Here is a 27,893-nt window from a genome sequence, read left to right as displayed (position 1 = left end):
CAAACCAAAGTGTCGCAGGTTCGATTCCCAGTCAGGGTACATGCCTGGGTTGCAGGCCATGACCCCCAGCAACCGCACATTGATGTTTCTCTCTCTCTCTCTCTCTCTCTCTCTCTTTCTCCCTCCATTCCCTCTCTAAAAATAAATAAATAAAATCTTAAAAAAAAAATAAGAGCCAGAAATATTCATATCCTTTCATCATGTTGGTATTCCTGGTAATTTCATTGAAAAACTAATCTGAGTATTTTTAAAGATGGTAATAAAGACTACATAGGAACATACAAATATACCCGTGATATAATAAAAGTATACAAATATTTACATAAATAGTAATGTACAAAAAAAGGTTATTCTATTGGATAGTACTTGGGGTAATTTTTAACTATTACACAAGTAATAAGTAAATGCACTCTTTTATTTTTATTACAGTTGTCCTATTTCCCTCCCTTTATTCTCCTCTACCATGCACAACCCTCCCACCCACACTCCCCACTCCATTAGTTCATGTCCATGGATCACACATGTAAGCTCTTTGGCTTCCACATTTCCCATACTATTTCCTACACCTCCCCGTCTATTTTCTACCTAACATTTATACTACTTATTCTCTGTACCTTTCCCCCATTCCCCTCCCCGCCTTTCCTGCTGATAACCATCCACGTGATCTCCATTTCTATGATTCTGTTCCTGTTCTAGTTGTTTGCTTAGTTCGTTTTTGTTTTGTTTTTAGGTTGGGTTGTTCATAGTCGTGAGTTTGTTGTCATTTTACTGTTCAAATTTTTTATCTTCTTTTTCTTAGATAAGTCCCCTTAACATTTTGTATAAGGGCTTGCTGATGATGAATCCCTTTAACTTGACTTTCTCTGGGAGGCACTTTATCTGCCCTTCCATTCTAAATGATAGTTTTGCCTGATAGAGGAATCTTGGATGTAGCCTTTCATGACTGTGAATACTTCTTTCCAGTCCCTTCTTGCCTACAAGATCTCTTTTGAGAAATCAGCTGACAGTCTGATGGGAACTCCTTTGTAGGTTACTGTCCCCTTATCTCTTGCTGCTTCTAGGATTCTCTCCTTCATTTTTACCTTGGCTAATGTAATTATGATGTGCCTTGGTGTGTGCTTCCTTGAATCCAACTTCTTTGGGACTTTCTGAGTCTCCTAGACTTCCTGGAAGTCTATTTCCTTTGCCAGATTGGGGAAGTTCTCCATTACTTTTTCAAAGAAGTTTTCAATTTGTTGCTCTTCCTCTTCTCCTTCTGGCACCCCTATGATTTGGATGATGGAAAGTTTAAAGTTGTCCCAGAGGTTCCTAAGCCTCTCCTCATTTTCTTTAATCCTTGTTTCTTCATTCTGTTCTGGTTAAATGTTTATGTATTCCTTCTGGTCCAAACCATTGATTTGAGTCCTGGTTTCCTTCCTGTCACTGTTGGTTACTTCTACATTTTCCTTTATTTCATTTTTCATAGCCTTCACTTTTTCCTCAATTTTGCTACCATACTCAACCAATTCTGTGAGCATCCCGATTGCCAGTGTTTTGAACTCTGCATTTGATAGGATGGCTATCTCTTCATTGCTTAGATGTATTTTTTCTGGAGCTTTAATCTGTTCTTTCCTTTGGGCCTTTTTTTTTTTTTTGTCTTGGCATGCCTGTTACATAGTAAAGGGCAGAGCCTTAGGTATTCGCCAGGGCGGGGCAACCCATGTTGCCATGTTGTGGTGCAGTATGTGGGGGAGGGGTCTGAGAGGAACAATCTAAATGCATTCTTCTTTTAAATTCAAACAGTACAGACAGATAAGGGTAAATACATCAATCACCACTACCAAACCCTAGTCCTGATCCACTTCCCTCCTTCAACCTTCCCTAAGAGATAATCAGTATTTGCTTTGTCTCTTTCCAGGTCTTCTTTTATGCTTTTATAAAAACTATTAATAGAAACTTAGAGTGGTGTCATACCATATTATACATAAAAATGAACCTTATTACATATAAACCTAGTTCATTTCTTTATGTGTTGCATCATATTCCATTCTATACAATACTATAGATCATCTAGCTATTCACTTATTGTTGGACATTTAGGTCATTTTTCCTTTCTTCCTTCATAAAACAGTTGCCATGAGAAATCATGTGTATGCCCCTTGGAAGAAAAAATTAATTAATTATGGTCTGTCCAGAAGGTAACCAGCCATGTAATATGAAAAATAGAGACATTTATTGAAGATACAAGAAACACTGTACATAGGACAATGACGCCTCAGTCCCTTTCAAAGCAGACATCTTGAGACCTCATACAGTTCTTCCAATCACCATCAGCTGCCCCCTCATATTTTCCTGAATCTCAATGACAGCCTGAAATCTCTTCCCTTTCAAAGGTAATTTTAGTTTTGGGAAAGCCAGAAGTCACAAGGTGACAAACTTGGGCTGTCATGGGGGCTGAATCTCCTGGGTGATTTGATGTTTCACCAAAAATCTTTGCACGAGACATGATGAATAAGCAGGCTTTGTTGTCATGATGAAACTGCCAATCACCAGTTACCCGTAGATGTGGCCTTCTGAGTCATCCAAATAGTTGCTACAGATGAATGTTCAAGCTGAATGCAAAATGTGATGCAGAGTCGTGGCTCTATTCACTCAGTCATTTTGAATGGACAACCACACAGTACAGATGCTCACTAAGGACGTCTACCACCCCCACTGACTAGTACAGTGAAGTTGTCATTGCTCACACATGCGCGCTCCAGTCCACTGTCCTTGGTTGCTAGATTACATCAATGTTGCTCAAACCATTCTCATTATATTAACAGTGGCTTGACTTTTTCCAAACAGACCTCATATATGCTTAGATCTCGTAAGCACTACGTCATTCACATTTTTTGGTTGAATAAATATTGCCAAACTTCCTTCCAAGTGGCTCTGTCAATTTACATTCTCATAATTGTGCTTTTCTTAACCTTTTTTCACTACTGTTTTTATAGTCTCTGTAATTCAAACAAAAATTTCTAAAAGAATCTAGCCCATATAGCCCATGTAAGGAAGATGTTTAAATAACAGAGAATAAACCTCCACTTCTCTCATTATTAAGAAGCTATAAATCTAGCTCTCTGCTATTATATCCTAGTTTCTATATGTAATTCAAAGTAGAAAACAATGTGGCGATGCACATACTATTTGGCCTTAGTGCTCAAAGATTTAATGTTGATAGTATTGCTATGTGTGGGAGTGTGCCTGGAAACTAAAAGCGGATGTAGTCATCTCTTCTACTATGTCCATGCAAAGTTGTTTTTGGCTTTTCCACAACACACACAGTTAGTGCAGGCTGCAGAAATAGACTGTGGCTCCATATCTTGACTCACAGACTGCCAGTGTCTGTAATCAAAATGAACCACCCCAACTTTGCAGAGCATCAGGTTGGACCATCTGCCACTGCTTCTGTTCCCCCCAGCATCCCTGAGCTTTGCTACACTGCATAAAAATTTAGTCTATGAGAAAATTCTGCTTCCTCCTTCCCATTAGTTTTTTATTAACAAGCATAAAAAATAATATGAATGGAATCTGTGTGCTGGAAAACAAATCTACTTTGTTAATGAGTAAACCAGTAACAACTTATCAACTTAGAGCACAAATGGAGAAAACATGCAAGTTCTACAAGTTTTCTTCTACTAAGAATAACAGCTCAATTTCTGAAACATGCCAAATATAGGTAACAACTTCAAATAACTTCTAGGAAGACTGTGTCTTGAAAACAGCCCGGAAGAAAAGAACATAAATCAAAAAAGACACTACTTAGTTTATGGTCATAGGAAATCTGTTGTGTACTTAAACATTGCAGGAGAGTCTTAAATATGTCATGGAAAGAATGGCTTTAAGTATTCATTAGCTGTTTTTTAAATTCTCAATAATATAACAAAATGACTATTTAACATATGTTGATGACAAATTTTCTACTTCACTCACTTGCTTCCAGCAGCTTCTCAAATCAAACACACAAATTAATAATTCTCCTGGTTCATAAACTTCGCGGCTATCACCAATATGGCACTCATCAGTTCAACTACATTAAAATATATGCTTCCAAGTACCATCCTGGGGGTAGAGAATAACAGCCAAAACATCTAGAAGCCCAAATTCTTTTGCAAATCTAACTAAAATGTAACAACTGGTTATCATCACTGCCTTTAACCTTTAACAGAGTAAGATTAAATATTGTAGCTAACATAGTATTTTGCTTTTTAAAAAGCAATTTCACAAATACTATCTCACAAGATTCTTACAATAGTCTTTTAAGAATAACATACATCTCTATGTTGGTTCTTCCCTTTTTGGGAGAGGAGGAAGGGACAGGAAGCAAGGAAATAAAGGAGTTAAGGAGATGGGAAAGGAAGGAGGGAGGCACAGAGGCTGGTGGGCAGGGGGGAAGGAAGGGAGGCTGGTTCACATACAAGTACTTAAGCTTTCACATTCCCTAAAAGAACCAGTGAAGTTTCTCCTTCACCACCATTGCCCAAAACCTGCTAAGCCAATCACATTTAAAAGTCATAAATTTAAAACCAATTATTACCTCCATTCTATTTCACTAAAATAGGAGTCTTTTACGACATGATATATCCTAAACCTCACGTTTCCAGAAACTATATTATTCACTAATATGTCTGCAAAGGAAAAAAAAAAAAAAAAGCTCAATCCTCCAATGAGATTCGTCTTCCATATGAAAGTCTTAATTTTATATTTTGGGTCTCAATTTGTAAAGAAAACCACAAAAAACAACATAGATTTACATCTTTATCAAGTGATTACAGAATTAACTCAGATCCCCTACATTCTACTACTAGTACTAGCTAAATCCATAGTTCAAGTCAAAAGTTATTTTCCTGTCTTTTAATTAAGAAAGCATGAAATTTTTCCTACATTTGTATGAGAATTCACCTATTCTTATGTGTCACTAAGTGATAAAAGGCACTACAAAAAAATCACCTTAGAAGAAAACAAATTGATACCTGGAAACAAAAAAAGTATTAGTCAAAAGAAAACATATTAATGAAATTTGAAATAGTTCTGCTTTTCATAGAGTGGAAATAATTGGAATGTTTGAACATCCTTATTGCAAACTGTGAAAAAGAACACATATAATGTCTCTATTCTCAATGCTGCTGTCATTTGGGCAGAAACACTTTGAAAACAAACTGATGTATTGGCAACCACTACACCTAATCAGTGACAAGAAAAATGTCATTATTACTACTACTAATGGTAACAGCATATAACATCTGACAAACCTCCATATGTTACTCCCTCTAATACCAAAAGCAATTCTGAAAATTTTGTATCAATGCATAAGAGTCAAGTGTGGACAATTTTGAATCCTTTAAAGAAATTCACACATTTATAAACTGAGTTTTGGGTTTTTTGCTTTTTTTAAAGATTTTATTTATTTTTAGAGAGAGAAGAAGAGAAACATCAATGTGCAGTTGCTGGGGGTCTTGGCCTGCAACCCAGGCATGTACCCTGACTGGAATTGAACCTGCGACACTTTGGTTCACAGCCTGCACTCAATCCACTGAGCTATGCCAGCCAAGGCTGGTTTTTTTAAATATAAGAGTTTATTTAAACCAACTGACCACATAGGCCGGGAGCAAGATCTCAAATGCTCCCCAAACTGAATTCTTGCTTTGTATTTTCTCAAAAGTGTTTACCAATACTTTATGATTAGAAAGTGTACACTGACCTGGTAATAATAAATGTTTTCATCTGAAATTTTTTAGTTAAAATTGTATCTAAGAGCTTCAAATTTGTGTGGGAAGGACTCATGTAACATAAAATGCTTAATTTTCATGAGTATTTTAGATATTGTTCCTTACTAGCTCCCTGATCTCAATTTTTCTAACACCAATGATTCTTTTCATCCTAAACTCTTCAATCACAACTTTCAGAGAGGTACCAAACTGTAAAACTATTGGCATAAATGGCAACATACTAAAAGTTCACCCATAAGCATAGGGAGAAAAAGTCATTACTCTTCTACTAAACATTCAAGTAGAGGAACAAACAGCATTACTAGCTTATGGTCTCAAGAAAAAAAATTATTTCAACATGTGAAAGTTATTTTTGTTTAAATGAAGAAAATGTTCATTGTTTCCCAGTTTTCCTTATCAATCAAGCTCTAATTATTCAGTTACTCTAGTTTCTCTATGAGTTTATGTCCTTAAAAAACAACAGCGTTTTAAAGTTAAATTTAACTTTCAAGACAATTAATCTGTAACTAAAGAATTACCTTCCCGTATTCATCCACTCAATATTTCTCCAAGGAATTCTTGTCCTACTTATACACAAAAATTTTATTACTTTTCCATTATTCTATACTGTGACTTCATGGTAATGGTTATACAGTCATCAGGAAACAAAGTAATTATCAAAAGGAATCATTCAGATAAGACATTTTTACAAATAAAATTTTATATGTAATTTTATTAAAATACCAAAAATAGTGCTGCAGAATAAATAAATAAGAGAAAAACTAGAACAAAGCTACTAAAAAGAATTTGGCCTTGAATCTAAATTTATGCAAAGGGTAGTCTCTAAAATGACATGAAAAATTAATTTATATTTTTAATAGTAATAGTTCTGGTACTCTGACATTTAAAACTGAAATGAATATTTTATTGCACTTTTAGGAAAAATAATTGAGTTAGATTTGTTAAGAGTCTGCTTTTTAGTCTTAATTGCTATAATTCAAAAAATACTCTAAGTCTACTGTTGAAAATTGTGGTGCTGCCTTTTCTCCAGAAACAGAAACATACTACATTATTAAAATGAAAAAAGAAACCCACATACCTCAAAGAACCATATAAGCTAACAGGCAATTAACAAACAAACAAGCAAATAAAAAGAAAATGCAAGTGTTGACACTAAATAAAAATTCCACCTAAACAAATTCACCATTTCATAACACACAATTCCATCCTTGCTGCTACAAGAGAAATGCAGTATTTAGAGATGATAATAATAAAAACACTCATGCTGTACTACAGTACTAAATAGTGTACCACTTGCTGCTTATTTATTTGAATGTAATTTTTAAACTACAGTTAATATGAAGACTATAATGCTTTTTATTCAAGGATGTAAATTTTTTACTTTATAGAAATCAAGTGGGAGGAGAGTCCTTTTGCTTATAGTTAATAAAAAATCCTGAAATAGGGATTTAAAGAAGCATCTCTACTAGAGAAAAATCTTTTCACCAAAGGCCCTGGTTCAAAATAAAACAAGGCTACTAGTTTTATTACAAGATTTTAAAAAATAAAGTTAAAGGGAAAGTATATTTTAAACTGAGGTCCTAGTTAAAAAAGCAAACTGTCAAAACCAAGAATTGAATCTAAGAGTTGGTTTTTCTTATTGTATACAATAAATACTTCATAGTTGTTAGTAATTCCTGATAACCATACATGGTTTTATAAATAACCTCAAGATGGCAACATTCTTAAGTTTTATTACATAAAAGCAAAAGTGTACAAACACTTCCCAAACAACCAAAGCAGAACAAGATAATTTAGAACAAGGAAGTCTGGGTTTCATATATACAATGCAAGTTTCTCTGAGAAATATGTAAGTTTCTGATGTAAGTCTACAGAAGAAGAATTAGAACAGATGGTATGAGGCAAAACAGGAGTTATTATGCATATTCAACTTTTTAAAAGATTTTTTAAAAAATGAGAATAGAGCCCTGGCTGGTGTGGCTCAGTGGACTGAGCACTGGCCTGCAAACCAAAAGGTCACTGGTTCCATTCCCAGTCAGGGCATTTGCCTGACTTGTGGGTTCAGCCCCTGGTTACATCCGGATGAAAGGCAACAAAATCAATGCTTCTCTCATACATCAAGGTATCTCTCCCTCTCTTTCTCCCTCCCTTCTCCTCTTGATAGATGATTAGATAGATAGATAGATAGATAGATAGATAGATAGATAGATAGATAGATAGATAAAACAAAAAACAATGACATTCCAACGATTCCCAACCCCATTCTATACAGCCTGCCTACCAAGCTTTCCCAACCATGGCAAAACACTAGAAGTTTATTGTCTGGAAGATAGGAAACAATTCTCTGAATACCAGAAAATATCCTTGCACACCAGACATAAATGAGGTTAGCTAGGCCATTCTAAAAGCAGAGGTATTCAATAAACATATGCATGGCACTAGAGAGACATCTTACCTCTTCCTCCTCTGAGCTTCTAGAGTCTAGCAGTCAAACCTTTACCCTCCAGACAGAAGACCTGAGGACACTTCTCTGGGTAAAGATACTGACTTGGGGATGAGGATGAGGAGGTTTCCAAAATGAAAATGCTCAGCAAAAAGCCCCACTAACACAGGAATTCTAATCAGCATTATGGGTAGAGAAACAAGATTATCAGGTACCTGTGAAAGGTCCCTAATAATGAAAGAAGCAAAAAACAGGAAAAAATGTGTTGAGGAAAGTCTATAGAGGGAGGAAGAAAACTTTTAGAAATCTATTACTAAGGTATTCAAAGAGAGAAGATACAACAATTGCAAAAACAAAACAAAACAAAAAAAAAAACAAGATGCCATTAAACAAAATTCATACAAAAGAAGACAAAAAAGGGCCCTTAAGAGACATACAAATGGACAACACCCATTAGTAAAGGTATTTAACATCATTAGTCATCAAAGAAATATATATATTAAAACCATATCGAGATACTACTTCCCATCAATTTGAATGTCTCAAATTAAAAACTCAATACCAAGCTTTGGTAAGGACATAGAGCAATGGAATAAAAAGGTTATATAACCTTAACCACTCTGAAAAACTATTTGGTGCTTTCTAATAAAGTTAAACATATACCTATTCTATGACCCAACCACTCCACTCTACTCCTAGTTATGTATGAAACCGTATGTCCAGAAACACTTGTATAAAAATGTTTACAATAGAGCCCTGGCTGGCATAGCTCAGTGGATTAAGCTCGGGCTTCGAACCAAAGGGTCGCAGGTTCAATTCCCAGTCAGGGCACATGCCTGGGTTGCGGGCCAGGTCCCCAGTGGGGGCCACGCGAGAGGCAACCACACACTGATGTTTCTCTCTCTCTCCCTCCCTTTCCATCTCTAAAAATAAATACAATCTTTTAAAAAATGTTTGTAATAGTTCTCTTCATGACAGCCAAAACCAGGAAACTCAAATGTCCACATAAAGAATAGATAAATAATCATGTTATAGTTATATAGTAGAATACTACCCAGCAACATCATGGATGAATATCACAACATACTGAGCAAAAAAGCCTGACACAAAAGGAAATATACTTTATGAATCCACTTATATTAAGTCTAAAAACAAACAAAACTCATAGAGGAATAAAGAACCTTTCCAGGGTGATAGAAATATTCTGTATCTTGAATTTGGTGATAACATAAGTGTGAAAGCATCTGTCAAAATTCCATCAACATGTAAGATCTATATCTTCATAGTAGGTTATAGATCTTGAAAGGTATGTTACACAGGTATATATATATTTTTTATGTCATTGAAGTGCACCCTTAGGACTTGTATATTTTGTCCTGGACAGGTGGATCAATTGGTTGGACTGTTGTTCCATACACCAAAAGGCTGAAGGTTCAATTCTTGGTCAGGGCACATACTTAGGTTGTGTGTTCAATTCCTGATTGGGGCACATACGGGAGGCAACTAATCAATTGATGTTTCTCTCTCTCTCTCTATTTATCTCTCTCTCTCTCTCCACACACACTCCCTCCCCCACCTTCTTCTCTATCTAAACTCAATTTAAAAAACGAAACAAAACCATATCCTTGAGTGAGGATTAAGATTTGCGTGTTTTACTACATGTAAATTTTTATCACACATAAATTTATCACATGAAAACTTTTAATAAGAAAAAAAACTAAGAGCTCTTACAATATTTTAAATAAGAGCAGAAAGAGAAAGATAAACTTAAAGATTTGAAGGTAAGGTTAAAAAAATCTCCCCCAAACCAGTAAAAAGATGAAAATGGAAAAATAGAAAATTAGACAATGAGTCCAGGAGGTCCTATATTCAAATAAAAGAGTTTCAGAAGAAAAAAAATCTGAGAGGAAATCATCTATGAGATGATTAACTAAAGTTAATGTCCAGAACTGAAGAACATCAGCTTTCAGATTAAAAGAGCCCGTTTTCACTAGCAAATAGGTGAAAAGAGAGCCATACTAAAGAATACCACGTGAAATTTCAGAACACTGTGAATCAAGATCATGTAAGTTTCCAAAAACAAACACAACACAGTCCAAGAATCAGAATGGCACTGGATATCTCAACAGCAACATGGGAAGCCAAGCTAAAAATGAAGCAATAATTTTTCAACATTTTGAAGAAAAATTATTTCTGACTTATAATTCTAACTCAAACTTTCAGTCAAGTATGAGGACAGATTTAAGATATTTTCAGACTTAACAAATCTCAAATAATTTGTCTCATGTAAACTCTTTCTTGAAAAATTCCTGGAGGGCCCTGGCAGGTGGGGCTCAGTGGATTAAACCTTATTGGCCTATGAGCCGGTCACTGGTTCGAAGCCCAGTCAGGGCACATGCCTGGGTTTGGGCCAGGTCCCCAGTTGGGGACATGCAAAAGGCAACAAGTGGAAGTTTCTCTCACACATCAATGTTTTTCTCCCTCTTTCTCCATTCTTCCCATCGCTCTAAAAAAAATAAATAAAATCTTTTTTTAAAAAATAAATTTTAAAAATTTCTAGAGGAAATCAACCATCAAAACAAGAGAAAATCCATCCTGACCAGTGTGGCTCAGCTAGCTGGAACTTCACCCCATATATCAAAAGGCTGCAGGTTCAATTCCTGATCAGGGAATATGCCTAGACTGCATTCAGTTCCCAGTTGCGACATGTCCAAGAGGCAACCGGTCAATGTTTCTCACATTGATGTTTCTCTCCCTCTCTTTCTCCCTCTCTTTCCCTCTCTCTAAAAATAAATATATTTAAAAAAAAATATATATATATACACACACACACATATATATTTAAAAAAGAGAGAAAATCTAGAAAGCAGATTTGAGATAGAGGTTACAAAAGATCTAGTATAGGAAAATCCCCAAGATAAGGGTGAAGAGAATTCCCAGGTTCATAATTATGGACCAGGGTCAAAGAGTAAAGAGTAAGCAGTCCAGTTTGAAAACGGTCTAAAGGCTACATGAAAATGTTAGAAGAAATCAGCATCTGATAATCTCTAGAGAAGACCTGGGCAAGTGACAGTGTAGGGTTGAATCAGTGTTAAATATTTCAAATACTAAACAAATACAAATAAAACCATAATTATTAGCTCTAGGTTAAACAAAAAGTTGTCCAGAAAAGTAATCATATCTTATTATATAATTTCAGCTATGAATCATAGGTACATGTCATAAGAGAAACACTGAATATTTATCTAAGCATAATTAGCATATAACCACAACTGTAGTGGTAGAATGAAGTAACAGAGAAAGGGGAAAGGGAAGTGGTTAAGGGGAAAGAGGGGGAAGAAAGCTAAATTCTCATGCTCAGAAGTGAGAAGTTCCCCCCTCCCCTTTCTGTTTTCTCTGTACTGGGAGCACCATTCCTGCCATAGTCCCTCACCCCCTGAAAATGTATACGCCACCACACCACCAAGTTTGTCTCCACCCCCACCTCAGTCAAGAGTAACTCTCAGCTGCTGAGCCACTCACTGCCTGCAGTGGTGCTGAAACGAACAGACACTGACAGATGAGAGCCTCTGCAGCTTGGCAGCCCCATGCCCTCACTTCTATCTAGTTCCAGCTTGTAAACCAGCGCCAGTTTCAAGGGACATCAAACACAGCAGCCAAGTTCATTGGGGCTGGGGCTACCACAGTAGGGGTAGAAGGCTCTGAGGCTGGAACTGGGACTGTGTTTGGGAGCCTCATCATTGGTTATGCCAGGAACCCTTCTCTAAAGCAACAGCTCTTTTCCTACGCCATTCTGGGCTTTGCCCTCTCGGAGGCCAAAGGGTTCTTTTGCTTGATGGTGGCTTTTCCCAACCTCTTCACCATGTGAAGGAGCTGTCACCACTTCTCACATTTCTTTCTCCCATGTCTTGTCTGCCCTGTATGTTCCTTTTCCTATACCTCCCCAGGCAGCCTGGGGAAAGTGGTTGGCTCAGGGTTTGACAGAGGAAAGACAAATAAATACTGTACTAATAATTAAAAAAAAAAAAAGTGAGAAGTCAACAGATAATGCCTGTAACTGAAAAAGCTAACCCAAATGCCAAAATCAACTAATAAGAGTATAAACTGGTCTCCTTCTGGGAAATAGAAAATGCCAGGGACAATTAGGTAACTGCTTCTTATTCAACAAATCTTATACAAACTAGTTAATACTTTAAACTACATGCATGTATAACACTGATAAAAACAGACATCTCAGAAAAAACAAAATTGTATGTCTGTAATGATTAAAACATAAAACATTTATTTGAAAATAGAGTAAAAGCAAATAATGGTCTATTAGATGATGGGATCATTAGTGGAATTTTCTTCCTTGTCCATTCTCTCAATCATGTTGTCAATAACTTTTGTAATTTTAAACGAATTTTATAAAAGTGCCATTGGTTTTTAGTTGACATTCCTGTTTACCTTTGCTTACAACGCTCCTCTTTCTCTATGGCTATCACCCTAATTCTTGTATTGGCACCTAAACACCTAATCCTCTTTTAAAATATCATCTTCTCCTGCCCATCCAGTTGGTTGGAGCATCATCCCATAAACCAAAAGGTCACCAGCTAAATTGCCAGTCAGGGTATCGACCTAGGTTGTAGGTTTGGTCCCTGCTTGGGTCACGTGCAGGAGGCAACTGATTGATATTTCTGTCTCTCTTTCCCTTCCCCTCTGTCTCTCTCAAACCGATAAATATATATATAGTATTTTTAAATTTATAATATCTGCTCTTTGTTTTCATCCCCAGACTACTCTCTTCCTTTATGACCCTACTTTATCTTATACTGATTGTTGGGGACCACTCTGTGTGGGTTCCGAGACTACAGCCCCACAAAAACAAGCCCTGAAAGGGGCTAGTAAATCTCCCTGGAAAACCAAGTAAAGACACAGATGGCAGACATGACCTGACTAACACTGAGGGTTCCCTGGGAATCAGGCCTGGTAAAATACATTGTATCCTTCAAAGCTTGCTCTGCTTTGTTTTATACAGCCCTGGTGATATAAACGGATTTTTAAATTCAAGGCATAAGGAGCAAACTCCTTATCTCATGCAACAGGTCTTAAAGACCCTCTGGCATCAGCATGACTAAGACACCGACCTATGACAAATCTCTGTGTTCCTTCAATTGTTATCTATAGATAATACCTGTTTTTGTATGACTATAGCCTTTTTGACATTGTTCGATGAGCTACACATGTATACACCTACACATACCATTCCCAATAAAAACCATTTGGGAGAAAGGCTCAGGGCATTCTCCACTAGAGAGAATTGCCACCCCTTTTCCTGCTGGAACAGCAAGGTTGTGTCCTGGACACTTATTTCTGCTGGACGGAGTTCCTCCCACAACAGATGATAAGATCCTTGAGGTTAGTATCATGTCCTATTTGTGTTGGTATACCCAGCACTCAGCTTAGGGCCTAGAATAGTATATAGGTACTTAATAATTAATTAATTAGGTATATATTCTAATAACTAAGAAATCTAAATGTTTTTGTCAAATAAATACAAAAGAGACTTTGAAAAAGGAAATGTAATTTCTTATTAAATTTCATTTTTCTGCTCAACACTTTAAAAATAATCTACCTTTAACTTCTCTGTATAACTCAGATTAGCGAAGTATTGTTCAAATTTTTACTAGAAACTCACCTAGATTACCTTAAGGATAAACTCAAAACATAATTCTATAAAACATTCTCAATAAGCTAATGAAAGAAACAGCTATCAGTTCTCTAAATACTGATGTTGAAGGGAATGTTTTGTATTTTTTAAAAAACTTTTTTTCAATTATATTGTTCAACGAGGCCTAGAGCTCTTTATTTGATCATATTCTGTCACCACAAACACTTCTGATGGTGATGCCTACAAAGAGACTCAATTATTCTGCTGCCCAAAAACACTTTAAAAAGCTATTACATAATAAGGGAATAAATTAAAAGAACTGATGAAAGTCTCACAAAACACAAATTTACTTTCCAGAAACAACTGTCTACAAAATAAACACAAAACATTCACATATTAACCTGAAAAAGATTGATCTTAAAAAAAGTCACATTTTACAATGGGACTTTAATCCCACTGGAATACCAAGAAATGGAGCTCCTTATTGCATCAAAACGTGAAAGAAACACTGGTGATTCATAAAGAGGACTAAAAGATGCTGCTGCCACTGCTTCTTTTTTTTTCCTATAACAAGAAAAATTGGGGGGGGTAGATTTTATCTATTTTTAGAGAGAGGGGAAGGTTGAGAGAAAGAGGGTAAAAAACACCAATGTGAAAAACTGATTGGTTGCCTCTCCTACATGCCCTCACAGTGAGGGCACTGAGCCCACAATCCAGGCATGTGCCCTGACCAAGAATCAAAATGGCAACCTTTCACTCTGCAGGATGATGCCCAACCAACTGAGCCACACTGTTCAGGGTGAGAAAGATAGTTTTAAAAATACAATTAAACCCTGGCCAGAGGCTCAGTTGGTTGGAGTGTCATTCCATAACCCAAAGGTAGCTGGCTCAATTCCAGGTCAGGGCACATGCCTAAGATGCAGTTTGATCCCCAGTTGGGGAGCTGCAAGAGGCAACCTATTGATATTTCTCTCTTACATTGATGTCTCTCTCTCTCTCAAATGAGAATAAAATAAACCTTAAATAAGACCTTAAAAATTACGAACATTACAAAAATTAAAAATTTTTAAAAAACACAGACATACTAGAAGACAAAAATAACCTTCTGCCCTGGCTGACATAGCTCAGTGGATTGAGCGCGGGCTGTGAACCAAAGTGTCGCAGGTTCGATTCCCAGCCAGGGCACATGCCTGGGTTGCAGGCCATGACCCCCAGCAACCGCACATTGATGTTTCTCTCTCTCTCTTTCTCCTTCCCTTCCCTCTCTAAAAATAAATAAATAAAATCTTAAAAAAAAAACAAAAAACCTTCTACTTCAGCCCCGGCTGGTGTGGCTCAGTGGATTGAGCACCGGACTGTGAAGCAAAGGGTCGCTGGTTTGACTCCCAGTCAGGGCACATGCCTGGGTTGCAGGCCCAGTCCACAGTAGGGGGCATGAGACGAGAAGCAAGCACACTTTGATGTTTCTTTCTCTCTCTTTCTACCTCTCTTCCCCTCTCTAAAAATAAATACATAAAATCTCTAAAAAAATTATTTAAAAAAATAACCTTCAACTTCAAACCAGAGATAATCTATTCTTTTGCAATATAATATATTCATCAAATTTGCTTTCCTGTACACACACATAAATCCTCACCAAAATGTGTATTTCACAAACAATCAGAGAAACTAAAGTTAATTCTTTTAAAATATAAAGACAGTCCTTGCTTTGTATGGTTATAATATGTATGAATTTCAGTTACTATGGTTAATTAAATAACACAAGACTGCCCAAAACAGTTCACCTTTCAGTCACCACATTATATTAATTATAAATAATTGCATAAAGTACAAACTTCGCTGCTAGCTCTTCAGTCCACAAATTCCTATGGAAATAAAAGATGCACATCATGATCAGTGATTAATCTTCATCACTTCTTTCAAAGTCTGTAACTAGTCACTAAGCATCTGTTACTCAATTCATACATTGAGAAAAAGGTATTGTAGTTATGTGATAAATCCACATAACATTTCGTGAAAATGGATAATCAAAAAAGGTAACTAGCCACCCAGTCAGTCACCCTGGCTGGGTGGCTCAGTTGGTTGGGGCGTCATCCTGTACACCAAAAGTTTGTGGGCTCAATTCCCAGTCAGGGCACATAAAAACACAACATGCCCTGGCTGGTGTGGCTCAATGGATTGAGTGCCGGCCTGCAAATCAAAAGGTTGCTGGTTTGATTCCCAGTCAGGGCATATGCCTGGGTTGTGGGCCAGGTCCCCAGCAAGAGGGAACCGGTTGATCCATTTATCTCTTGCATATCGATGTTCCTCTCTCTCTTTCTCCCTCCCCCCTCTCTAAAAGTAAATAAATAAAATCCTTTTTAAAAAATGCAGCAAAGACATGAAAAAGTGACAATACTGAATTTGTATTGAACATAAGGGAAGATTTTAGAATACCTGATCACAAAAATGTGGCACTGCTACCTCTCACAAGACTCTAGATATGTATTCAGAGGAACTTAGTGAAAGGTAAATAAGGAAAGTGCTTGTGATGATATGGATAAAGATGTCCCAAAGGAAGCAATACTCACCCCCTCAAAAAAAAATTTTTAAGGAACTCTAAGATATACTTTCATAACACTGAAAGCACAAGAGAAAATGTTGGAAGCCATTCCAAACTTAGAAAGAAATACAACAATTCACCAAAGCATCGAAAAGATGTCTATTCCATATTTTAAGTTATACACGAAGGCAAGTTTGAAACTACTTTTGATCGTTTTTTTACAAAGAAATAAAACACTAATTCTGATGTATTTTTCCTTTTTTAAAGATTTTATTTATTTATTTTTAAAGAGGGAAATGGAAGGAGAAAGAGAGGGAGAGAAACATCAATGTGTGGTTGCCTCCTGCGAGCCCCACACTGGGGACCTGGCCCCCAGCCCAGACGTGCGCTAGACTGGGAATCGAACTAGCGATGCTTCAGTTCGCAGGCGAGCACTCAATCCACTCAGCCACACTGGCCAGGGCTAATTCTGATATTTTATATTACAGCATACAAATACTATTATTGAGCATTTAAAGGTACATTTGTAATGCATCATAAATCATACAGCACAATGTCAGAATTTGTTTTCTACAACCTATGAAATGTATGAATAACATACTAAATTACCTCTCTGGTTAATACTGTTTTCTCTTTTCCTATTTCAAATGTAGTAGAATTAAGTATATTCTATAAATTAGGCCATAGTTATGATTACCTTTTATTCCATCAACTTGCATGAAAATAATCTGATAGAAAGCTGCAGAAATAAGTTTCACATGCTAATCAGAGTAGAGACCTGAATTCTAAGCACAAAATAACAGGAGCAAAGTAAAAATAGTATTTTAACCTATCATTTTTAATTTTTCTAAAAAAGCTTTAATTTCTAAACTAATTTGGAAGGACAAGATGATTCATATCTTCCAATACATGTAATCAAAAATCAGTCACCCTGGCTGGGTGGCTAAGTTGGTTGGGGTGTCATCCTGTTCACCAAAAGTTTGTGGGTTCAATTCCCAGTCAGGGCACATAGGTTTCGAGTTCGATCCCTGGTAGGGATGCATACAAGAGGCAACCAATTGCTGTTTCTTTCTCATATCAATGTTTCTTTCCCTCTAAAAAAAAATCAATAAATAGCCCTGGCTGGTGTGGCTTCAGTGGAATGAGTGCTGGCCTGTGAACCAAAGGATTGCCAGTTCGATTCCCAGTCAGGACACATGCCTGGGTTGCAGGCCAGGTCTCCAGTGGGGGGAAAGGGTGCGTGAAAGGCAACCACACATTGATGTTTCTCTCCCTCTCTTTCTCTTTCCATTCTCTTCTATCTAAAAATAAATATTTTTAAAAATTCTTTAAAAATCAGTATGTCCTCAAGTGACGATTTAAAAAATTAAAAAAAACAACAACAACAGTAAATCAGAATATGAATTTCATTTTCACCATTGTAACTTTTTGCCAATTATGCTCTGATTCTTTTGTCTGATGAAAAGTAATAGCTTCTAAATGCTGAAGAAATTTAATTCCTTCCTTAGAGTACTCTACCATAACTATACTAAGCTATGTCAATAATAATAACAATGCTTGATACAACAACAAAGCATGAATAATCTATTAAACCCACTCAGTAAAAATGTTCAAAATTTGGAAAAAATTTTAGACTTACACAGCCTATCAGCCTTCAGTCTAGAATAAAAGTTTTCTCCTTATATGAAGTTATAAAAAGCCACTATCAAGAGAAAAAACTTCCAGAAATAAGAATGATTTAAAAGACTTTATTTTTTATTTTTAGAGAGAGGGGAAGGTAGAAAGGTAGAGAAACATTGTGCCAGAGAAACACTGACTATTTATTTGTCTCTTGTGTCTTGCATACCCCCAACCAAGGACCTGATCCGCAACCCAGGCACATACCCTGACTGGAAATTGAACCAGCAACCTCTCAATTTGCAAGCTGACACACAACCCATGGAGCCACACCAGTCAGGACTGGAAGTAAGAATGATTTAGATGAATGGCTGACTACCTCTAATAAATGTACGCAAAGAACAGTGCTATAATAAAATTTTGATATGTAAAGGACTACATCTAAGGGATTACATAGCTAAAAAGAAACCTCTCACAGCAAGTATTTATCATCCCCTGAAGCTCATTTATTAATCTATATATGTCCATTAAGATGTGATAACTTTTGAGAACCTGGTTCTAGGCAGAAAGTGAAACACAGGAAGACCTTTCTTAACAGCAGTACCTAAAAAAAACAAAAGATTTTAAAATATAAATGTTATTTGTATTATTAAGTATCATCTTACTGATCAAATGGTCTCTACTCAGTAGTACACACACATAAATCTTAGGCCTCCACAGCTATTGGGCTAACAGGTTGAATTTTAGAATTCATGAAGACACAAGGCACTTCTTAGGGAAAAGACTACCTACTATCATTTCTCTACATGTGTGCAATAATAGAGGCTGACCTTTTTTGAAGTTCCTCAATGAATATTCTGATTTCCCCACTAGCTAATATTTGATCATGAAATTGGCTCTCCTGTGCTTTCATTACAGGCAGCACTGCTTTTACAGGCATTGTTTGCTTTTAATTTACCCAGAAGCTACGTGGATTATTTAAAAATTATTTCCAAAGGATTCTCTTTATTTGGGAGAAGTCCTTTGGGCACAGGGAATAAGGCTCTTTCTACTCTGGTGTTCTACAGCTGTGGGGTCAATCTTTCAGAGTTTTGTGGTTATAGCCTCTGAACAATTTATAACATTATTTAAATTCAAAACTATAGTTAACCTCATAAAAATTTAAACCTTTTCAACATAAAAAGACACTATCAAGAGCATGAAAAGCCCTGTCTAGGTAGCTCAGTTGGTTAGAGCATCATCCTGATATGTCAAGGTTGTGGGTTCAATCTTAGGGCAGGACATACACAAGAATCAAACAAGGAATGTGTGAGTAGAAAAACAATGGGTAGAAGGTTCTCTCTCTCCCTGCCCTCCCTCTGTCTCTAAAACTCTAAATATAAAAAAATTAAAAAGATCATGAAAAATGCTCTACAGAAGGGGAGAAAATATTGCAAGTCACATGTCTGATAAGGGATTAATATGCAAAATATATAAAAACTTCTACAACCCAAAAACAAAAAACAAACAACCCAGTTTAATAATAAGCAAAGAAGATATATAAATGACAGAGCACAGGAAAAGAAGCTCAACATCATTAGCCACTGGAGAAGTACAAACCAAAACTACAACACCATACCACTTCACATCCACTAGGATGGTGAAATTGAGAAAGACAGGAGAGTGTTGGCAAGGATGTGACGAAATTGTGATCCTCATACAGCTGGAGGGAATATAAAATAGTGCAGTCACTTTCAAAAAACAGTTTGGCAGTTCCTCTAACTTTTGTTAAACATCAAATTATTGTATTACTATATTAAAATATTAAATTATTATTATATCAAGCAATTCCACTTCTAGGTATATACACAAAAGAACTGAAAGCAGGGCCTCAAACAGATCTTTGTACACCAATGTTCATAGAAGCATTACTAACAACAGCAAAAAGGTAGAAATAACCCAAATGTTCATCAACAACAGATAAAGGATAAACAAAATGCATACACACATATTATTCAGTCATAAAAAGGAATAAAATTCTGCTACATGCTACAACATGAACTTTGAAAACATACGGTAAGAGAAAATAAGACATAAAAAGATAACTACTGCATGATTCCACTCATATAAGGTGCCTAAAATAAGGTTATCAAAGACTGAGGGGAAAGGGCAATGGGGAGTTATTAATTAATTAATAGAAAGTTTCTTTTTGGTATGATATACAAATTCTGGAAATAAATATTGGTGATGGTTACCCAACATTATGAATGTACTTAAAGCCATTAAATTAAACATCTTGAAATGGTTCAAACAGCCCTGGCTGGTTTGGCGCAGTGGACTGAGTGGCGGCCTGCAAATCAAAGGCTCGCAGGTTCAATTCCAAATCTAGGGCACATGCCTGGATTGTGGGCCACATCCCCAGTAGGGGACACTGGAGAGGCAGCCACACATTGATGTTTCTCTCCCTCTCTTTCTGCCTCCCTTCCCCTCTCTAAAAACAAATAAATAAAATCCTTTAAAAATGGTCAAAACAGTAAATCTCATATTATGTATAGTTTACCACAATTACAATAAATTGGTAAAGCCAGGGGGGAAAAAAAAGCTATAAACATACCTGTTTGTGAAGATCAGACAAAATTCACTTGAAATATTTCAGAAGTCCCTTACAATGATCCTAAGACATATAGTTGAAAATACAATACTGATCATAAGGCTATATTATATTCCTATTATAATCAGAAATCATACTTTAGTGTAATTTTTGCTTTTCTCATATATATATCAGAAAAAGTATATATATTTACTTGTTAATATTAGAAAAGTACATATGTATAGCTTTTAGAAAGGGTTTTACAAAAATGCAAATGTTAAATTAGCTCTAGTATAAGTTAAAGAAAACTTTTTAAAAATTATTAGGAGATAATTGTTAAGGACTTAATAAATGTGAAAACTTTGAAAAGCTGAAAATCTACTTTTTGTTCTCTTGCATAGGGAAATGCATAAGCATCTATTTTCCCAGGTATAGGGACTCTGGATAATAAGATAAATGGAAAAGTTTACTTTTTCAGCTTAGCTTATCCTTGCCAGAATCACAAGAGTCACTGGTGAGAAGTCGATCTCTTGGGTGCATTTGCAAGTCCTCCAAATGACGAAAACACATAGGTGAGCAAAAGTCTCCTAACTTCCAGTGCAACCTACAATTATCTATCTTCTGATGAATTCTTCTAACATACTCATACATAAAACTGCCATACAGTGCAGGTCTCTTAGACCTATAATTGTAACCTTCAGTCAGACTCAATAAATTTACAAATTGGGAGTTTAAGATATAAGCCATATGTTATTTAAACACTAAGAAGACATAGAAATTAAAGTTAAAAGGTAGATCTTAAAACAAAGTAAGAAGACATGAAAATTAAAGTTAAAAAGGAGATCTTGAAAAGCAACACATCACAATCATATAAAGACAGTAATGACTATAACCATCTGGCTCTCTTGATCATCAAGCAGATGCTAAACCCTATCTGTGCTTCAAAGAGTACAAATGGTTTTTAAATAAAGGATTCCTCAAGAAACTTGCAATCTACTGCGGACACTGAATACACACAAAACATATTATATGTATGTAAAAATATTAAAATACCAAGGGTACAAATTAAGAGTTACAGGAAATTCGAAGGAAGTTTAAGTGCTAAATAATCCAGGAATGGTCCAGAGAAGAAGGGAGAATTTAGGCAAACTCTAGAAGTCTAGAAAGATGAGTAGAATCAAATGAGAATAAACCCTTCTCATAATCTAGCTTCATCTTTCCAGTCCTGTACACTTAGTACAATATAAATAAGAATTGATGAAGGCAGAGAAAAAGTCACTCTAGATAAATCACAGAAATATGAAATGAGGATGGCAAACTAATTAGCCCACATAAATGCTTGTGGAGAAAAGGTTTAAAATTTTAAGCAGGGGTACATGTCAAAATATGTAAAGTTTTAAATTATGTAAATTTTATTAAAAATACATTCTTAAAATTGCATGGAATTTTGACATGACTTTCCCACGTTTTCTTTGCATACCAGAAAGTGCTATTTATGAGAAATGTGAGTGCCTCAGATCCAACCCAACTAAGGCTCATCCAAAAAGTGGGTATTCAAATTTTACCAAAGATGGTAATTACAACACAAATTAGAAACCTACTGGTCTCTACACAGAAGGTTATTATTTGCTTTTTCTTTTGTATCTTCTACTGAGTGCTTCATGGATTCAGATAATTTTATTTTAGAGCCAGAAGGCATTCTTTTTAACTGAAATTTTAAATGTTTATATTCATGGAACATTTGAATGTTTGCATAAATGTCATAAAACAACCATAATTTATCCTATAAAAACACAATTTACCAGATTATTACATTAGTTTTATTCCATCAGCTTTCTCCTTTATTCCAGGGGCACTAAGTCTACATTTTATAAGTCCTGCCAGGTATATACCTTCTAGGCCCCATAGTTCTTATCTGAAGGATTTTAGAACTCACAAAGTAGAGGAGACAGCCAATTAAACTTGCAGTTATAATGCAGTGTGATAACTACTATAATAAAACTGTGTTGCTGCAGAAAGGGGAAGAGAAAGTAAGAGTGATATCAGAGAAGGCCTCTGGGAAGACTTGCTGTCTGGGTTTAGTTTTGATGGATGAGGATCTAATGAAGCAGATAGTTCAGGAAGAAAGATGCATGTCACTTCATCAATGAGCATGTACTTCATGAGAACATCTAGAAACAAAAAGGATACACTGGCCCTAATTTTAAGACAATAGCAGTCTTTTCAGGAAATTGCTTCATACAGAAAAGATTTACAATTTGGTTTTAAAAATTAGTTTACATCTCAGGTTTTTTTAAAAATGAGTTCACCATGCATACACACAAAAAAATAAATATTGTATGATTCTATTTACATGAGATTCAAAAAACAAGCAAAATTGTGGTGACAGAGGTCAGAACAGTGGGTACCTCTAAAGGGCAGTTATCAACTGGGAGAGGGCAAGAGATAGCCTACTGGGGTGCTAGAAATGTCTTTTATTTTGGTTTTGCATGGTGGTTATTTGAGCATATACCTAAAATTTTATCAAGCCAACATTAAATTTGTGCACTTAACTCTAAGTAAGTAATAAAGGAAGGCATTCTGAGATCTAGGAAGCAGCATCTTCAAAGGCACACTGTTTTCAGACAGGGGCCAAATCACAGAAACAACCAGGTCTGTGCCACACCAAAAAGACTAACTCCAAACCATAGGGTATGGATACCTTCCACTAAGGAAAAGAGAAAGACCAAACAAGAGAAGGATAAACTCCATAAAAGAAGCCACAGGCATGAGCCCACAAGAATTGAGCAAGGCTGTTGAAAACAGTACATTGTGGACATCGTTCATTCCCTTTCGCCAGGAGTTAGAGCTGACTCGATGGCACATCAATACACACCTTTATCCCCAGTTAGTGTGGCTAAGTGGATTGATCATTGGCCTGTGATCCGAAGGGTCGCCAGTTCAATTCCCAGTGGGGGCACATGCCTCAGTTGCAGGCTGGGTCCCTGGTTGGGGGTGTGTGAGAGGCACCGATCAATTTGTCTCTCACCTATTGATGGTGTTCTCCCTCCCTTCCCTTCTCTCTAAAAGTAAAAAAATAAAATCTTAAAACACACACACACACACACACACACACACACACACACACACAAACCTTTAACCAAAGGACACCTGAGTAAAATAACCAGATGTATATTTCAGAAAGATTATCCAGTTGGAAATATGAAGAATGGACTGAAGGAGTAAGAGACTAATAACCCAGAAGCCAGATGAAGGCACTTTCTAAGGCAATGACATTAAAGATGGAGGAGAAACAGGCAGAAGATAATAAGAAGGTATCACTAAAGGGACACTTGACCGATTAATAGTGAACAGAGGTAAAAAAGGAAGAATCTCAACTGATAGCCAGATTAGACCCATGGCTGAATCACAAAGATGTGCAATATTTAAGCTGATCTGGGAGGGGGGGCAAGTATTTAATTTTGGACTCTACTGAAATTAGCATATTTTTATATTATTTCACTCAAAATGGAACAAAATTTTTCTACGAAATATTATTTACTGTCAAGTGCTCATTCAGCTGATGTCCTACTTCTTTCATTATTTAAATATATTTGCTTGGCAATCTTCTGTCAAATTCAATCAATCTCTATGGTACCAGTGCTATGACAATATAAAATGCTCCCACCATTAGATAATTGCTCCATTAGATAATTGCTCCTTGCTATACCCCTAAACCTGCAAAGAATAAGCAATTTTTGTCCTTCCATAATCAGCTGCAAAGAGGTATTCTCAAGCATCCTCTGACAAAGAATAACTTCTGATCTATAAAACTCCACAAAGTGAAATATTTCATTTACAGATGCTTGCATAAACTAAATCTCTACACCAAATTTATTAATGAAACAACTCTTACAAACCCACCACAGCTGCTCACTAATAGATTCCAAAACCAACTTTAAAGCGGAGCCCAAAATAACATAATGACATGTTTAATACAATTAACCCCTTTTTAAAAGCAAGAGGTACATTTAAATATAGAGATATAAAAAACAGATCACTGCAATGAATCTACCCTGAGGCTTAATTTAAGACCCACATGACCAGCAATCAAATATAAGGATTATTAAAAAAGTAACTTCAGAATAATTACTTGGTAAAAATGTAAAAGCTTCTTAGGAACTAAAGAGTACAAAGAAGAGTGGAGATATACAAATTATTTTAAAGAAAGCACCAGATTAAGAGTGAAGGTCTCAAAATTTTACCTCCCATGCACCTTTTGTAAGGAAACTACCAGAGAATGAGCGCCACCAAAATGGAAGAGTCAATCAACAAAGAGGAAGGAAACAGGGATACAGAAAACAGGAGATCCAACGTTAAGATCTCCAGAATAGTGGCAAAAGAAGATCCCAGGTGGCAGCTATGCTTTGAGCACAAGAGTTATAGGTACAAGTTGGAGGCGGCCAGAGGCTCCAGGAAAAGATTTTTCAATATGTGAATTGAGTGAATATCTGATGTATATGTACACATGGAGTAGATTTAACAATTGGTGGTGATTTTCAAGGTTGAATTACAGTAAACAGAAATGTAAGCAAATAAAATAAAAGCAATTATTAACAGAAATATTTAGGAGCAAATTACATATACAAGAAAGAAAACGTAATCTTGATATATGGAGGGGGCCCAAAAACCCCAGAATTTATTTTAAAAATTGTGTATTTATTCTTACAGGTTTAAATTTCAGTCACCTTCAAAGTACTCTCCACTTGATGCAATACACCTATCAAGATGTTTTTTCCATGTTTTTCACTGATCAAAACAGTTTTTGAACTCATTGATTTTGATGCCTTTTAGTGCAAAGTTTCTCTTTGAGGACTTTTTTCATCAGGGAAACAAAAAAAGTTGCTCAGTGTGAGATCGGGTGAATGGGCCAGTAGGGAGGCATGACATTTTTGGTCAAAAACTGCTGAACACTCAGTGCAGCGTAGATAGGTGCATTTGTAAATTGCCCATCATGAAATTGGCAAACATGTTGAAAAAGACCTCAAAAAAAATTCACTAAAGCTAAACGCAGCCTCTCACACCACCACCTGATACACTGACTGATACAAATGGGTTCCTAGAATACTACCTAGGAGGGGAAGCCTGTACTACAAGGGGCTCACTCTCCAGAAGATAATTCTGGGTTGGGGGGGGCTCCCTCCTATTAAATGGCTTAACTGTGAAAACATTTATAAAGGTCTAATTATATAAACACTAAACAATGATCTAAACAAAATTATAATATACCAAGATGCAGAAATGGGGGGAAAACAAGAGGGCAAGTGTTTAAGGGACTGGTAGCAAATAATAATGAGCTAAACCCTCAGCTTTTATAGTAAAAAGCCAATAAATATTCCTTAAATGGGGAAAAAAAGTAGAATATTACAAGCATTATTATTTCAAGTAAAGACCAAATTAATAAATTTAACATGCTAAAAGTATTGGTCAATGGGTAGAGAAATACTGGTGAGAGAGAGAGGATAACAGTATTATTTTCATAACAAGCCCCATGTAACCATTTGATTCTAAATTATATCCATAATTGACTGTGATAAAAATTAAAACTAAAAGACTGAGAAAGGAGGGGGAGGCATTAGCCATGGAGTATAAAAGATTATTAGGCAAAAAAACCACTCTAAAAATATTCATAAAATTTAGTTTAAAATCACCTGGATTGTTTAAAACCAGTAAGACAGCACTCTGAATGTTGCTGTGAATTTTATTCTCAGCTTCCAAAGTAACTCTGTTTAACACTTTAAGCATGTAAGTTTCCAACTCTAACCTCATATATGGCAGTAGAATGATACCTGTCATCATGGATAAAAAGTGCATGAAGATCACTGTATAAAAATAAATCATTTCAGCCTTGACCAGTAAATCATTTGAGCCCTGACCAGGGTGCCTCAGTTTGTCGGGCACCATCTACAAAGTGAAATGTCTGTCACCTGTTCAATTTGAGGTCAGGGCACATGCCTGGGTTGCAGGTTTGATTCCCAGTCCAGGCAGAGAGGAGAGGCAACCAAACAATGTTTCTCTCAGACATCAATGTTTCTCTCCCTCTCTTTTTCCCTCTCTTCCCCTAAGAATAAAATTTTAATCATGTAATAAACAAACATAAATAAATAATTTCATATGTAAAATTATTAAATGTTATATATTACCAAAAGGCATTCTCAAGTGTTCATAAGCACAATACTTACTGTCACACTAGTCTCTCAATAATTACTCAGGAATTTATATTATTAGGTATCAACTTTAAGTCGAACTAAACAAAATTACATTTAAGGCTCTTACATTTGTAACTATCATTCAAAACCTTTAAAAGACATTTTGAGGTGGATACATTGCTTAGTACACTTAATTTCTGTCAGCAGTCCATTCTTTACCCCCAAACCTACAAACATTATGCAAATTCTCCAAATCTTCTCTCCATCACTTAACTTTTTACATATTCACCCAGCCAACCAATATTTACAATGCACTCAAAATACTCCAGGCACTGCACCTATCCTGGCAATGGGGATTCAGCACCATGTCTATCAATAAACATCATAATGACATATTACAGTAAAGGCTATAAACTATACAGAATAGCACAATAGTGACAGAAGACGTCATATAAGGTGAAAAAAAAAAAAAAGCCTTACTAAGGCCATCAGAGCTGGGACTTCAGGTATAAAGAATAGGGCAGAAAACTTGTGAATATTTGTAAATAAGCTCTCCATGCTGAGAAAAGAAAAACAGGCTGAGGGAAAAGGAATGACAGGATCTGATCTAGATTTTAAGATTGCACTGGCTGCTGTGTGAAAATAGGAAATCACTGCACGGTATCTTAGCAAGAGATGATGGCAGCTGGGACTAGAGCAGTGACAGTGAAGATGAGCAGAAGTTAATAGTCTGAAATGAATACCAAACAGGACTGAGTAATACTCAAACTGGAGATAAAAGAGTAGATCAGATGGTGAAAGAGAGGAAGGGTATCTCCAGATTTTTGGCTCTAGCAATTGGGTTGGAATACTGGTGCCATTTACTGTCATGGGACAGAATAGGGGAGACCTACCTTGATAAAAGGGTCCTTTTGTTTTGTTTTGTTTTTAATTTTATTTTAATAGTTGTTCAAGTACAGTTTTCTGTCCTTTACTGATAAAAGGGTCCTTTTATAATGGAATCTCTCTTGACTCTTTCACAAGCCATTAGGAAAAGACAAGAAACCATAGCAATCTTTATAAAGCCTTTTCCTTATGTTGAGATATAAAGGTAAAGACCTAATTAATAAATTTAAAGTACTAAAAAATAGTACT

At 36.0% G+C, this 27,893-nt stretch overlaps 1 protein-coding gene and 1 pseudogene across 2 annotated transcripts in view; one reads left to right on the top strand and one right to left on the bottom strand.

The window, feature by feature from the left end:
• Window positions 1-27,893, bottom strand: part of USP32 (ubiquitin specific peptidase 32) — a 138,304-nt gene that overhangs the window by 104,567 nt on the left and 5,844 nt on the right. The window lies entirely within an intron of this gene.
• On the top strand, window positions 8,183-12,061 carry LOC123816788 (annotated as a pseudogene).

This window comes from Phyllostomus hastatus, unplaced genomic scaffold (genome assembly GCF_019186645.2).
Source record: "Phyllostomus hastatus isolate PE091 unplaced genomic scaffold, TTU_PhHast_1.1 phas_contig_210, whole genome shotgun sequence".
Lineage (NCBI taxonomy): Eukaryota > Metazoa > Chordata > Mammalia > Chiroptera > Phyllostomidae > Phyllostomus > Phyllostomus hastatus.
The sequence above is the reverse complement of the archived record's forward strand: the minus strand, read 5'-3'. Positions and strand labels throughout refer to the sequence as shown.